Source organism: Jatropha curcas, chromosome 2 (genome assembly GCF_041381405.1).
Source record: "Jatropha curcas cultivar XTBG-Jc1 chromosome 2, XTBG_Jcur_1.0, whole genome shotgun sequence".
NCBI classification, from domain to species: domain Eukaryota; kingdom Viridiplantae; phylum Streptophyta; class Magnoliopsida; order Malpighiales; family Euphorbiaceae; genus Jatropha; species Jatropha curcas.
The window spans coordinates 18,473,575-18,489,684 of NC_143152.1; the positions used below are offsets into that span (position 1 = coordinate 18,473,575).

The following is a 16,110-nucleotide window of genomic DNA, read 5'->3' on the forward strand; positions in this document are numbered from 1 at the left end:
GTGGAGTTTAAAAATGGGGTTTTAAATGCAAAATCTAAGTAAATGCATACTAAGTATGTTAAAAAATCTGATGCAAACTGTTCATGCATATTTATTATTAAAAATAGATATGGCTGAGTATTTCACCATTCAAATGTGGTATGGTGCCGTTATACATATTGATTCTGAAACTCCATATGTTGGTGAACTGGCCGTTGTCTTAGACAATTGCGATCTCGACAAGATGTCATTCTTTGAAATAGAGGGTTTGGTTAGGGAATATGGATACGTAGATATTGTAAAATGGCTTTTCAAGTCCCTAACATGACAAGATCTGGTTCTATAAGGCTTATTAGTAACGACATAGATGTGTTAGAGATGGCTAAATATGGGAGGAGAAATGGATAAGTGACCATAAACACGGAAGGGGTTGATGAATGCAGTCAGAGAGATAATGATCAAATGGGTAATTTTCAGGAAGGTAATATTGATAATTTGGAGGAAGTTAACGATGAAGGGAGTGATTTGCTTAGTGTCAATATGAGGGAATGAAATGACACTTCTTCTGATGATTCTAATTATAAGCCTCCTAATGAAAGCTTATCAATTTTTTGAAGAAATTTCCACTGAAGATGAAGAATATGATATGGTAAGAAGGAAGAAGAAGATTTATAAACATGGTTTTCAAATGGAAGATGTTGTTGAAAATAGAGTTTTAAGAACTCCTATAAGCACTGATGATGTGCAATCTTTTGTGAATGTTGATGGGAGTAGTTATCTAAGTGTGTATGAGGAGACAAATGAAGATGTTATTACACCTCATAGTAGTGACAGTGAGGTCGAAAGGAATATGTTAATGAAGTGAAGGAAAAATATTATTTATGACCCTTATTGTGATCATTCTAACATAAAGTTTACTCTTGGGATAAGATTCACAGGTCTGGAACAATTTAAATCAGCTGTCCAAGAATTTGCAATTGCAAATGGATTTAATGTAAGATGGTATAGAAGTTGTTTTGAGAGGGAAAATGGTGGGTGTGTACAGGGTTGCCCTTGGAGGCTACATACTGATGAACTATAAAGGGAGAAGACTTTTATTATTAAAACTCATTATGATGAGTATAAGTGTTTTAGGAGCTAATGTGTTTGCCTAAAAGTAGAGTAGCTACTTAAAAATTACAATCACATTACTTGCAAACAAACAATACACATCATATACAACTTCTCCCTATAATTCAGCTTAGCCTTATCAATCTTCATTGAACTAATCTCAGTCTACAAGGCTTGGTTTTATGCTTTAAAGCATACCAATTCATCTTTTCTCCTTTTACACTTCTGCTCCAACTTTGCTCTCTTCGCTACATTCAACTCATCCTTCTTATCCATCAACTTTACTTGCTGCTTCAGTGAATGCCTTTGGCTTATAAAAAATGTCATTACTTCCTTCTCACATGAGAAACTCTTAGGGTCAAACCAATCAAAAAAATCCACAATCATTATCTCTCTCTTGTAACAAAGAAAACCAAAACTGCTACTATCATAGCAAAACAGAACAATTCCAAACAACCACAACTACAAAATGACTACAAATTACACAAAATGGCATCAGGTGTGGTTTTTTATACCTTCAAATGGGAATAGCAAAAGAAACGCCTCCTTGGATTACGAGAACTCTATGATGTATATAGTCTTGCCCTCAGATTATACCTACACTCCACTCTCGCCCCTCACAGTTGTTTCTGTTGCTTGGCTTATATCTGTTTTGTTTGTCGAGGCTTATATCTGTTTTGTTTGTCGAGGCCATTTCCAGATATGATACCAACTCAATCGAAAAACAATTTGAAGAGAGGGGATTAGGAGTAAAGACTATGCGTAGAACATAGGGGGATTAGGAGTAGAGACTTAGCGATGTATTTTCAGGATTTCAGAGAGAGGGAGACCGATGTGTTTGATGATTATTAATTAGGGATTTTGAGAGGAAAACTGTATTGTTTTATTGAAGTATGGGAAGGAACATAAAACGACGACATTTTGTGTTGTATTTGATAGGAGGGGTGCTCTAGTGGAATTCCTAGTCAGCTGCTAAGTTGCTAGGAGGTGGGACCCATTAACGGACACATCAACGTGATTCTAACAGATAGGTCACAATTGTTAATAAAAAGTAAGTTGCATGTATTGATTGAAAAATTAAAAGAATCGGTTAAAATGATTAAAAACGTCCAAAGTTCAGGATTTATTTGACCGTTAGGCATTATATTTATTAAGCAGCTATTGGATGAACAAATTTGTGTAAAAAAGTATATCAAGTATCATACTTATTAACATATACCTAGTAATTAAAAATTATATAAGATTAAGTTTAATTTATAATTTCACTAATTAAAAATTTTAACGGTTGAAGGGTTCAAAGGGTCGACTTAGAAAACAAAAGATGCTATGAAGATGCTATTAGAAGTTATCAATACTTAATTACTTTTGTGCATATTCATTGAAGATATACAACTAGTTTAGAACTCAGATTATTTTTTGTATTCATAGAACTCTGGAATCTAAAAATATGCTAACCGTTCAAGTATTAATTTTCTTTATATTTTATGGAGAAATAAAAGAAGAGACAAATAAAGAAGTATTGTTTATTTCTAATAAATTATATATTTTTTTGAAAACTTAAAAATTCATTAAAATGAATAAGTTGAATAAATCATAATCGTCCTAATGGAATAAGAAATATAATTATAGAAAATTAAAATCTTCTGTTTGGAAATGTTCTTGATCGTAGCAGAAGAGATTAATCTTCTGGATCAAAATTGATCCATTTTCAAATAGGATGACAAAAGAAATCTTTCATAATATTATTTCGAATATTGTTTTTTTTGAAAACTTGGTACCACTGATACCCGCAGAAGAATTTAATATACCAAACTTTAATGGAGGAACAAGCTGCACTATTAGACTCTATTGGTAAAAGAAACTGACTCGAACTTGAAGATCTAAGTTCCAACCATAAGCAACCAGTAATCCATCTTGTCCTTCGAACTGCCCAAGAAATAAAAGATCCACGTAAAAACACCTTAATAACGAGGAATGACCCCATGAAAGGAGATAAATTAATAATCCACATGCTAAGAGGCTACCAAAATTACTCAAGATTTAAGAGACTAAATTCAAATTTTATTCTAAATGATCATAGGTTTGGAAAATATTAGAAAGAAAACTAAACAAAATAAAGAAAAACGATAGAGAGGGATGAAAAGGAACCATCGTTGACCAAAGAAGATGGTCGGCGATGGTTTAGAAATAAAATTTAGAAGAACACAAAAAAGAGAAAGCCAGAGAGAGATAGAGACAACTAGAGTTTTTTCTTTTTCACCTACTAATAAATTATATTTTCAAATTCAAATATTTTGGATAAAATATAAATATTATGAGTTATGAAATGATTAATTCACGCTCCTCAACTCCTTCCAGTAATCGGTCGAACCATTCGGTCAGCGGTGTAGGCATTCCCACCAGCTTCCACAAGTGAAACGCTCTTCTGTAAAATAGAGCATTGTAAGTATTTCAATTAATAAGTGACAAGCACAAAAATATCTCTGTATTTTTCTTTGCAGGTCAAAAAGAAATCAAAAGAGACTCTTCTACCAACTAGTGGCACTAAGCACTAGTTTAGTGGTGCATGCCATTAGATCTGTCCCTCACGCCATACCTAGATGCTAAAAAGCAGTGGCACATGCCTCAAAAGTAGTGGCACATGCCATATCGGTGCCACATAGCCACCAATCGATGTAAATAGGTAAAATCTAACCTAAATCTTATTTTTAACCTATTATTTTCGTATTTCTAGTGTTCCTCATGCCAGGAAAATCAAAGAAAAACAAAAGAGAGTTCAAAATTACTTGGGCGGTGCCCCAACAGAGGTGCCTAGACAAATTTAGTCGAATTCTGACCAACAGTCCGATGTGGGCAAAATCTCCCGCAACTGCATACCGGCGCTCAGTTCTCGAGTCTCTAGATCTACAACAATATCCTTGGGAATCCTGTTTCTGATGTTTTTAGCTGCCGTATTGATCTTTATAAAAACGGAGATTCAAAGAGTTATATAGGAAGTGTAGGTGGAAAGAGTGAAAGTGAAACCTAAAAGGTTCCTCTCCACCTTTTTATAAGATTCTGTTGGGCTTCTTGGGCCCAATTGTGACCTTTGACCCGTTAGCTGCGACCCAGATCATATGCTTAGTCGGCAACCCAACATGGCTCGTCACCTAAGCAGGGGCATCATTACTGGTCACATGTATAATTTCCAAGTCAACAGATAATATTTTCTTATTTTGCGTGCCATGACATTGTTTTCTATAATTTCACATATTTTCGTGCAAAGTCACACATTCTTACACGAACACACTTTTTCGAGCATAATCACAGAATTTTTGGTACTAACCTTAATTGGCCAAAGACATTTGTTTCTTGTTAAAGACATTTGTTTCTTGTTAGCAAAATTGTTTCTTGCAAGACCATCCAAAGTAATGCACTTTAGATCAAGTCGTTCAAAGAACACACCTGTCCATAATGACGTACTTAGATTACGACGTTCAAAGAATGGACCCATCTAAAGTGATGCGTTTCATTTCAAGCCGTTCAAAGAACGCAGCCGTCCAAAGTGACGTACTTCAGATCAAGACATTCCAAGAATGCACTCATCTAAAGTGACGCATTTCAGTTTAAGCCATTCAAAGAATGGACCCATCCAAAGTGACGTACTTTAGATCAATACATTCAAAGAATGCACTCGTCCAAAGTGACACATTATAGATCAAAGCTGCCAAAAGGGTACATTCACTCGCAGAAGATATCAGCCACCACAATGACGCAATTCTTCTGCCAAGTCTCGCCAAAATTAGAACTTCTCATCAGCAAAGCTGCCAAAGTGACATACCTTCTACATCTAAGCCATTCAAAGAATGCAACCTAGTCCAAAGGATGCCCGCCTTGTCTCGCTAAGGCATGGCGAATTCATAACTGTTAGGTAAGTATTTCTTACTTGAGTGTCTACTTTACACTTTAATGACATTTTGCTTATAACTCGAATAACATGATCTCTAAATAGATAATAATTCACTACAAAAAAATCTACATTTTGCGACCGACCAATCGGTCTCAAAATGCAAGAAATCGGTCGCTAAATTTCATTAGCGATCGATGAACATTGTAACATCCTACTGAATCGAATCGTTGCATATACATGAGTCGAGTCGGGTCGAACTAGAAACCGGTTAACGCCAGAGTGGGGTAAAATGGGATGTACCATAAATAAGTAAAAGAAGTGGACTTACTTGAATGAAACAAAAAGATCAAAGTATAATGAGTAGGACTTACTTGCACTAAAATAGAAAGTTTAGGTATTAAAACGTAACATATGGAAAATTTAGGTACTATTTGATAATTTTTAACACACAATCAAAGATATATTTGGACTACACGAGACTTCCATTTCAGTTTGCTTTCTTCATTTTCTTCATCTTCATCTTCAACGTCTTCTTCTTCATCTCCATCTTCCTCTTCATCTCCTCTTATCTTTCTCTTCATCTCCTTCCTTTCTCCATCACTTTTCATGTGATTTAAACACTAAATTCAACCTAGAACTCTATCCAAGTAAGTAGCCTTTCTTAAATTTCATACTTTTGTGATATTTTAGATGATTTATAAGAGTTATGATGTATAGGAGAGGGGAGCTCAAAGTTGGAGGAAAAGGAAGCTAAGAAGAAGATTTAAAGCTCTTTTGGTTGAAGGTTTGATATCTCTTTTAGTTTTTCACATTTTCTTGCATGAACACTTCTGTAGTGTGTGGATAATGCAAAGATATGTTGCTGAATGTTGAATTAGAGGTCTGTAAATGGTGATAAAGCATGGGATGAATTGAATGAATGAAGTAGACATTGAATTCATGCTGAACCAGGTTTGTTGGACCACGTTATGCTAGGATTTGTGAAACATGTACAGGCTGTCTGGCAGATTTCAAGAACACATTAGAAATGATGTTGGAATGCATATGTAGATTCATTCACCCTAAAATTATTACTGCATTTTACCTTCTAAGTGAACTTAAATTCAAACTAAGAATTTCCCTAATCTGAATGGTAAAATTTAGTTACATAAATATTAGTAAGAATTGCATCGCGGGTGCAATAGCTAGAGTATTTCCATGCAAGTTACTTTATACGTTATCACTGGTATGCGTTATTCCTCATTAGATATTTTCTAAATAATTCTTGTATTATCACAATACACATAATATGCTCCATTAAGGTTAGCCAGAAACCACGTAGATAAGACTATGTCATGACATAGGATAGCAGATCTGCGCCCCATACAGTTTGGTACTCCAGCTATAGGCTGTTGAGTGGATATGATTTATATACGGGCCATAACAGCCCAGCCATACAGTATTCATCCAGTTTCATACAGTTCATACAGTTCTTCTTATCACTTTGGTTTCACTATAACCTTATGGAGCCATGCAGTTATGTGATTTATTATTTATAAATTATACGATGGTTAATAAAAGTTGCAAAATTTATACAGCATCATGAACAGCAGGTAAAATCATGAAAGTATAATGATATGTGTGCTTATATGTTTATTGTTTTATTTCTTATTAAATTGAGATATCCACTGAGCATTATTTGCTCAGCGAGTTATGTATTTAACTCGTAGGTTTCGAGACTGGACCGTAGAGAATCAGCTTACAACTACTGCAGTTCATCTGTGGAAGACTCAGTCTTCAGGGTAGCTACTCATTTTGATATTTTGATTCTATCTATCCTTATCATGGCATGTACAGGGCACACAGTTGGGCCCATTTCATTTTGAAAATTAGTATCATGTCTTGTAAATATTAAGTACATATCTATATTTTCCTAATGTAAAAAGCAACAGCTTGACATCATATTCAGCATACAACATGATATTAGCATGAAAGAGGTTCAACCAGATTGTAGCATCTCAGCTCGGTTCATTTGAGTTAACGGGTGGACCGGGAAGGGATGTTACAAATATAGATCGCAAAAATGCTGGTCGCAAAAAATTTGGCGACCGATTTTTTCGTCGGTCGCAAAATAAAAAAAATCGGTTGCAAAATTTGGTCGTGTTTGCCGTTGGAAACTATGTCGCAAATTGGTCGCAGAATGAGTCTGTCGCAATTATGAAATGCGGTCGCAAATTGGTTGCAAAAAAAAAAAAATATTATTATAAAACCATAATTTTAAATTGCACCTGTGAAAACTGGCATATATATATATATATATATATATATATATATCACAAATGCAACTCAAAAACAATATAAAAATGTAATTGTTATTGTACTGAACAAAATATCAAAAACCAACTGCAAAACTAAAAAAATCAAATCTACGTGGTTGCTCATTCGCACGATCCAATGTCGAATCGCCGGGAGGAGTACCTGCTGGATGTGCTGTAGTGTCGGGAGGGGTGACCAAGGTATCGTCTATAGCATCGGGATCAGGAGACGGTAGTGGCTGCTGCTGAGACGTCGAAACATTTCGGTCTGTAGCAGGCGCAGGATCAGAGGAAGAAGTACCAGCACCGGGCTCACCGGACAGCCACATCACATACACTCTAAGCTCTGCAATCTGTCTCTGCTGATCATCAACACGAGCCCATATTTTAGTAAACTCCTCGGGAGTGTGCTCGGGCTGTGGTCGTGCACTGGGTGCAGAAGCGTGAGATGCTGAGCCGCAGTAAAACTGTGATGCCTGAGACCCGATGCCGTATACCTTCCTCTTCTTCTCGCCCCCTACAGCCTCGAGATAAAGTGCTACCTCGTCAATTCTTGACTCAGCTTCAGATTCATCAGTCTGAGAAGAAACAAGACGCTCCCGAGCTGTAGTATAGTTCTCCTGAAAATAAAAAATTAATTAATCAATGCAATTGCAAGCTTTATTATATTGAACTTTGTACATCTTCGCAACGAGTAGAGGGTAAATGTAAATATTTTTCATTATTACTTACATTGACGCTCACCGCACGTATGTCGACAAACGTATTAAGATCGTGGTCCTTCATGTGAGTGTATGTAAACACCTCAATCGGTGTTGGCTCACGACGTAATTTTTCAGCCTATAATAAATTTTGATGCATGATATATTAATATATATAGTGTCCTTTCATTAAACATCAGTTTCATATACTGTGAGTAGTTCACTTACTAATAATCGAGATGTCTCTATAGTAGATATTGATCCGCCTGTGTGTTGAGAAGGTCCTGCTCCATCACCGCCAGTCTCACTGCGCCTGTTTTGTGCAAATATCTCCCGCTTTCTCTTGAATGTAGGATCCTCCCAAGCCTTTTGCCAGCTCTCCCATATCTTCTGCGACACGCATGCTGCTTACCGCTTCTTCTCATCCTATAGGTGAAGTCAGCATATCAATCAGTGCATATCTTCTCCCAGGCCACTTTTAGCATAACTGTAATAGCCTCGTCCCATATGAAATGTTTATGCAAAAATGAAAAATAACATTTCAATACTAAGGAGGTATGTTGATGAATTGTAAACATTGAATGATGATATAACTTAAACCAAAGCGTACTTGAAACTCCTCCCAATAAAAGTCTCTCGCCTCTTGTGGTACGGCATCCCATGTGTATCCTTCTTTATGCAGCTATAGCTTGATTATCCTCATAATTTGCCTCACTACTCGAGAAGATGGATATATGCTGAGAAAAAAAAGAAGTGAAATATAATTAGATGAAAGCATCACAATCTGAACAAAATATGCCTTTGGAAAAAGTGAATAAGTACTTACTGTCCCGCTACCAAACTGAGGCTGATACGTGGATCTGATGAAGTTGCAAAAGAAGTGACAAATGCTATAAATGCAGGTAATTAATATATAATTGAAATGACAGTAATGACATTTATGATTACCTTGCATAGTAGGTGACTGTGTAGCTGGTGGAGACTGTATTGGTCCAGAAACGGGGGTAGAAGAGGAAGGAGCAGAAGGAAGTGATGGCGGCAGTACTGGTCGCTGAGCAGAGGATGAAGCCCCAGACGTACCTGAAGAAGGATGTGATGGCGACAGTACTGGTCACTGAGCAGAGGATGAAGCCCTAGACATACCTGAAGAAGAAGGAGGGATAGACCCTCCTCATCCATGGGCACTACGTCCTGGGCCACGAACTCCACGCGAACCACTGCCGGACGCATCTGAATCAAACGCTCTGCCTTTAGCCATCTATACTGCAGATATCAGAACCTAGATAAAATGAATTTATACAATTATATGAATTGTAGAACATGTGGTAAATATGAGTAAAGAAAGTTAATAACATTCAAATTCTTCATTAATAATATTAATTAGATATACATTTATCAATTTGTAACAGTAAAACTGCTCTAAGTATTAAGTGTCTTCAATATCATCTGCTTCCTCCTCCTCTTCATCATCTTCCTCTTCTTCATATTCATCTTCTGAGGTACCCATGATGATTTGATCTTCTTCCTCTTCATCATCCGATGCTCCTATTTCAACATAAGATCGACTTTCATCATCCAATCTATCCGTTAAATCTTCAACAACTTGCATCGGTTGCGTATCAACCCTAACTTCTTGAAATGGCTCCGATACTGCGAGTGAAGCAGATTGTTTGGTTTCAAGTGCATGAACAACTGATCTAGCCTTGATTTTACACACTGCCATCCAATCGCAACGATCTCGTTTAAACGATGGATATGGGACATAGTACACCTGTGCAGCTTACATTGCCAACACAAAAGGTTCATACTTTGTATATCTTCTTCTTTGATTAATATCTACCTTATTATACTTAGGATGAACCTTCGTGCCAACGTTTGGCGTAAGATCAAACCATTCATATTTGAATAAGATTGTGCACTTCATTGGTAGGCCTGGATATTCTAATTCCAAAACCTCAACCAATTTCCCATAAAAATCGTTTGACACGTCATTGTAGTTTGATCCCTTGATGCAAACACCGCTGTTCATTGTCTTTCTGCTTCTCCCATAACCCTCAGTGTGAAACTTGTAACCATTTACAAAGTAGCCAGAGTAGGCATTAGCAACCGGTAGAGGTCCCTTTGCTAGATCCGTAATGAATCTGTTACCAATATCGATTCCCGAGCTTCGAGCCTATGGGAAATAGTAATGACAGGAGTGAGATTTAATAAATGTACATTCCATGTTGTGTACATTGAAAGTAACTTACATAATATTTGAACTATTCTGCAAATTCGGAGTCCAGCTTTGCATCAACTGCAGTATCAGTCAAATTGGGATTTTGAAGTCGCAAAAGATTGATATATTTCCTATTTATCAACGAACCAAATTAGCATAGCATGATTTAACTACGGCCCACGCCGGGTTTAGAATGTCTACAATATGTATACTTACTGTACAAATGGTGTAATCTCTTCGCAATTCAATAAAATATAGGTTTGAGCCGCTCGTATCTCTGCATCAGTCAATCGTCTTTTTTTTTATTTACCAATTGTACGCCCAGGATAGGAGAATATTGTTAGATTTCCTTCAAACTCAGATTGTATTCGATCTCCTCCGTCATCATTACGTGGCACTCTCCGATGCTTGGTGAAAACATGTTGGTCAAAGTAGTGTGAACAAAATGTGGAAGCTTCTTCCACCAAATATGCATTGCAAATTGATCCCTCGACCTTTGTCTTATTGTGCACATTCTTTTTAATTTTCTGCAGGTGTCTATCATTGTACAATGCCAATATGTAAGTATGAGTTCAAATAAATGATGTAATGATTACAATGGGATGTTAGTGATTCACCTCTCAAATGGATACATCCATCGATATTGTACTGGTCTTGCTACAGGACATTCATAGGGCAAATGAACCGGCAGATGTTCCATAGAATCAAAGAAGCTGGGTGGAAAAATTCGCTCCAATTTGCACATCACTACTGGGATTTCTCGAGCTAATTGGTCCATATCATCGCATCGGATAACAGTCATCGTCAATTCCTTGAAAAGGAGACTTAATTCTGCCATTGCTTCCCAAATTTTTCCTGGTAATAATTCCCGGAATGCCATAGGGATCAATCTTTGCATAAAAACATGACAGTCATGGCTTTTCATGCCAAACAATCTGTACTTCCTCATGTCCACACATCTACCCATATTTGAACAGTATCCATCTGGAAACCTTAATGATCGTACCCATTCGCACAATAATTGCCTTTGGGGTTTATCTAAACAATAACATGCCTTTGGAAACTTACCAGTAAGTACAGATTGCTCGAGTTCTGGTCGACGACAAATTTCCTTCATGTATGCTCTCGCTTTTGCATTATCCTTCGTTTTCCCTTCAATGTTCATGACAGTGTTGAATAGATTTTCAAACACATTTTTTTCTATGTGCATCACATCAAGGTTATGACGGATAAGCAGTGAACTCCAGTATGGAAAATCCCAGAAGATGCTTCGCTTTTTCCACTCGCTATTCCTGCCAATTCTTGCATTTGCCTCATCTGCTCCTAACTCTATAACTTTCATAAGCCCCAGATCTTCAATTTCTTGTAATATTTCAGCTCCAGACTTCACAGGCGGAGGGGGTTCAACAATACTCGTGTTCTTTCTGAAGCATTGTCGATTTCTCCTCCAAGGGTGAGATTCTGGTATGAATTTGCGATGACAATCAAACCAACATTGTTTACCTCCATTTTTTAGTGTAAATGAGTTAGTGTTTTCCATGCAATGAGGACAAGCCAATTTGCCTGTCGTACTCTGATAGGTGTTAATTTTATAGTGTTTTTAATATAGTTTTTATTAGATTTTGAGTAAGTTTTTATTACTTTAAATCACTTTTAGTATAAATATGTTCAAAAGCTTCCTTGATCTTTAATCCGCTTGATCTAAGAGAAAATTTCAGGAATTTGGCACAGAAAAGAATTTTATAACACAAGGCACTTAACTTGTGGCACGCCCGAGCCGTGCTAAAAGGCACAGCCGTGCTAGAAACCAAGGAATCCAACAGAGAGACAGAAGAGAGCACGATCAGGGTGTGTCAAAAGGCACGGCCGTGCTACAAGGATACCAAGGCGTGCCATATAGCACGCCCATGGCAGCTCTAGGCAGACTTCCAGAGAAGAGCACGCCCTTCCCGTGCTAAGTGGCACGCCCGTGCCTCGGTGCCTCACTAGCCCGTGCTACCTAGCACGCCCCGTGCTTCACTGGCCAGACTTCCAGACTCAAGCACACCCAGCCCGTGCCATATAGCACGCCCGTGCTGCGCAGGCGAAACCAGCGTAAATTTAATACGCAAATCAAGTTTTTCTCACATGGGCCGACTTCAGGGAGTTTCCTAAACACACTAAACAAGACCTGGACCTATTCTTGGGGAAAAAGGAGTCCTAATCAAGAAGAAATCAAGAACCTAAACAGTCATGATCTCCTATAAAGGATTTTGCACTAAATAAGGATTCTATTTTCCTAAAAGGAGTCAGACTTGTCTTCAGGAACTCTATATAAAGAGAGGAACTTCTCATAGCAAGGGATATCTCGTTTTTTTTTTTATGCAATTTCTTCACATAATTCTCTCTCAAAAAGACTTCAAGCATCAAATAATTGTGCCAAGATTCAAGGAAGTCATCAACATAGTTGTGATACAGTTTTTATTCTAAACTCTCATCTTGTTTCTTTCTTTTACTATTGTATTTAATTATGATGGATGATTTAAGAATGAGTGAGCTTAATTTAATTACTATGTCTAGCTAAACTCTTATACTAGGGATTTGATGTAATTTAATTCGATTCCAGCTTATACTATTAGATTTATTTTTCTTTGTTCTTGTTATAACTTATTATTGTGCTTAAGGCCTCCAGGCAGAAAATTTCCCCTGGATTGATTTATTTCAATAATCACATTCGGGAGAAGGGTTATTGATATGAAAAAGGTAATAATTTACTTGAGAATAATAACTTGATGTGGAAACTATATGGTTTGACTCAAGGGGGGTTTTCATAAGTTAATAAATTATTAAGTTGTGAATTCACAAAACAACCATAAAACCTAATGATCTGATTTATGTTTAATTTCACTATTAAGATAGGTAATTAAATTGGATTAGAATAGCTAACAATAAATCGGGAGAGCTTGTTAGTAACCTTAGGGTTGTTTCTCCTACTCGAACAATTAAACTTGATTAATGAACTAAAAGAATAAGCTGGATAGAATTGAATGAAATCAAATTCCCTAGTATCTTAATCCTTTGATTTCTTTTTCACCTGAATTTGGTGTTTGATTTCTTTTGTTTTTACTTTAAATTTTATTTACTTTATAGCGAATTCCTTTTATCATCGTCTAAATAATAATAGGTTAACATAATTTTGGTAATTGATAAACAATCCCTGTGGATACGATACTTTCTTACTCTATATTACTTGTTGCGATTTCGTACACTTGCGAAAATAAGCTGTCATACTCCACCCAGATAACATTCCAAATGTTGGAAAATCACTGATGGTCTAAAGCAAAGCAGCTCGCATTATGAAATTCTGATTGGTCGAAATATCGAATGTTTCAACCCCATATTCCCATAAATAATTAAGTTCGGCAATCAAAGGCCGCAGAAACACATCAATTTTATGTTTCGGATTAGTAGGGACAGGAACAATAACACACAAAAACATATATTCATCTTTCATACACATTGACAATGGTAGATTGTATGGTGTGACAATGACAGGCCATGATGAATATTGTTGTCCTGATTGGCCAAACGACTGAAACCCATCAGTATAAAGCCCCAATCTCACGTTTCTCATATCAGCAGCAAACACATGATGAATGTTATCAAAATGTTTCCACGCTTCAGAGTCTAACAGATGAGTCATTATACCATCCTCATATTCATGCAAAGCATGCCATGTCATGTGTTCAGCTGTCGCCTTAGATGCATATAACCTTTGAAGGCGAGGAACAAGAGGGAAATAATACATCTTCTTGAAAGCCTTCTCTTTTTGTACTCTACCAGTCCCTTGACCCCGCCGTTGATATCTTGGAAGATTACAAAACTTGCATTCTCTGAATTCCGAGTCAACACCCCAGAATATCATACAATTATTACGACAACAATGAATCTTTTCTATCGGTAGTCCCAATCCCCGAACTAATTTTTTTGTCCGATAAAAATTATCAACCATTGAATGGCCTTCAGGCAACATTTCCTTTGCTAACTGCACAAAATCATCGTAACACCTTTCTGAAAAATGGTGCTCCGCTTTCATGTGTAGTAATCGTGCTAGAACAGATAGAACTGAATGATTATTGCATCCAGGCCACAGTTCATTGTTAGCTGCACTTAGCATGTCAAACAATTATTGTGCTGCTACGTTTAGCGATTCCTCCATATTATCCCAATGACATTCTACTCTACTCGCATCGATTACCATATCATTGCATTGATTACCATACAGAAATTGATAAGGCTGACTTCTAAACTTATCGGAATAGAGTGTCCTGACCCACTGGCAACTCGAGATTCGCCATGATGTATCCATTCATAATAATTGTCCATGAACCCATATTTGCACAAATGAAGTTTCACTGTATCGATGTCTAAGAAGGCTCTATTTCGACACTTCTTGTGATTACATGGACACCTCAACTTATTACCATCCATAAAACTGGGGTTACTAACTGCAAACTGTATAAACGCCTCCAATCCTTGCAGGAACTCTTGTCTTAATATCCCATTGACCTCGAACCTCCAGTACATCCAATCTCGATTAGGTCGCATTTTTTTACCTAATTAACACTGTGTTTATAAAGGGCAAATTATATGTAATTGCATTAGTCTAAACCATCCTTAAAACATGCCACAATGTAATGTTCAATTTACACTTCAAACTTACTAAGGTTATTTCTATAATAAGGGTAACTATATATAAATGTAAAATCACTAACTTCATTTATTCACTAAGTTCATTTATTACCTTTACCCTAGCTAATAAAGCTAAGTGTACTAATAACATATTGATTTTTTTGGAAAAAAATTCGGCAGCACTTCGGTACAACACAATCAAATCTCCAATATAAAGATATTTCAATAAACACTTCTATATCATACCAACATTCTCCAAAGGCAAAATGGCCACTACTAGGCCTCCAACCCAAACACATCATTCATTGAAAAAAAAAATTTAAGAATAATAACAACAATAATAACAAAGATAAAATGCATTATTTCATAATTATAAAAAAAGAGTAATTTTAATTACATGTATCATAACAATTAGGTTCGATCTATTATTGCTATTCTGTATCATGTATCATGTATCATGTGGCAAAATTATAACTTATATTTGGACTAGTTTTTTTTTTTTTTTTACTAAAATATCCTTATACTGATTTTGAGTTTTTGTGTTTTTAGAGGGTAAAAGCCTAAAAGAAATGAGCCTATTACGACCTAATTGTATAATTTGGAGCACTAATTTAAGGGGCAAAGCCAAGTAGAAAATGTTGATATTATGTGCTATTTGTGAGTTAAGCCGTCTCATTCAATCCGCTTATATAGACTTTCCGGCTATCCTTTTCATGTTTTATTTTTATTATTTTTATTATTCTTATCGCCCCTTATTGTCTTTGTCATTTTTTTTTTTTTTTTGAATTCTCAATATTGCCCACTCATCAATTTATTAAAAATAATTTGGGTTAAATGCTAATATTATATTCTATAACATGCAAGAATTTGTCAAACTCATTTTTGCTTTGAAGCTTTTGTTGCATAATATGCAGGTAATCTTTTAGAAAAAATAAAGTTTTTTTTTTTTATTTTTTGCGTGTTGTTAATTTGTTATTTGAGTTAGTTTGTAACTTTTTATTATTCGGTTTGTTCTATGAGTTATGTTTAGTTTATATGTTAGTATTGTGTTGGTTAACTTAATTTATAGTTGATTAGTTTGTAATTACTTAGTTTGAGTTTGTTAAGCAGTAGGTTAATTTGTTAAATAGGAAGGTTTGTTAATTATGTTACTTTGATAATTGGTTTGTGAATTTTATTCATTAATATTTTCATTTGCTAAAAATATTCGTTTCAAATTTGCAGATTGCAATAACTCAGAAAATTTCT

The 16,110-nt window shown here is 36.0% G+C and overlaps 1 long non-coding RNA gene across 1 annotated transcript; it reads right to left on the reverse strand.

Annotated features, from left to right (window-relative positions):
• Positions 1–967: 967 nt before the first annotated feature.
• Positions 968–1,981, reverse strand: LOC110010137 (uncharacterized). Its single transcript, XR_002285102.3, has 2 exons — positions 1,605–1,981; positions 968–1,440 (listed from the first exon to the last, which is right to left on the reverse strand). It is a non-coding gene; the product is annotated as an uncharacterized LOC110010137 (long non-coding RNA).
• Between the last annotated feature and the right edge of the window lie 14,129 nt (positions 1,982–16,110).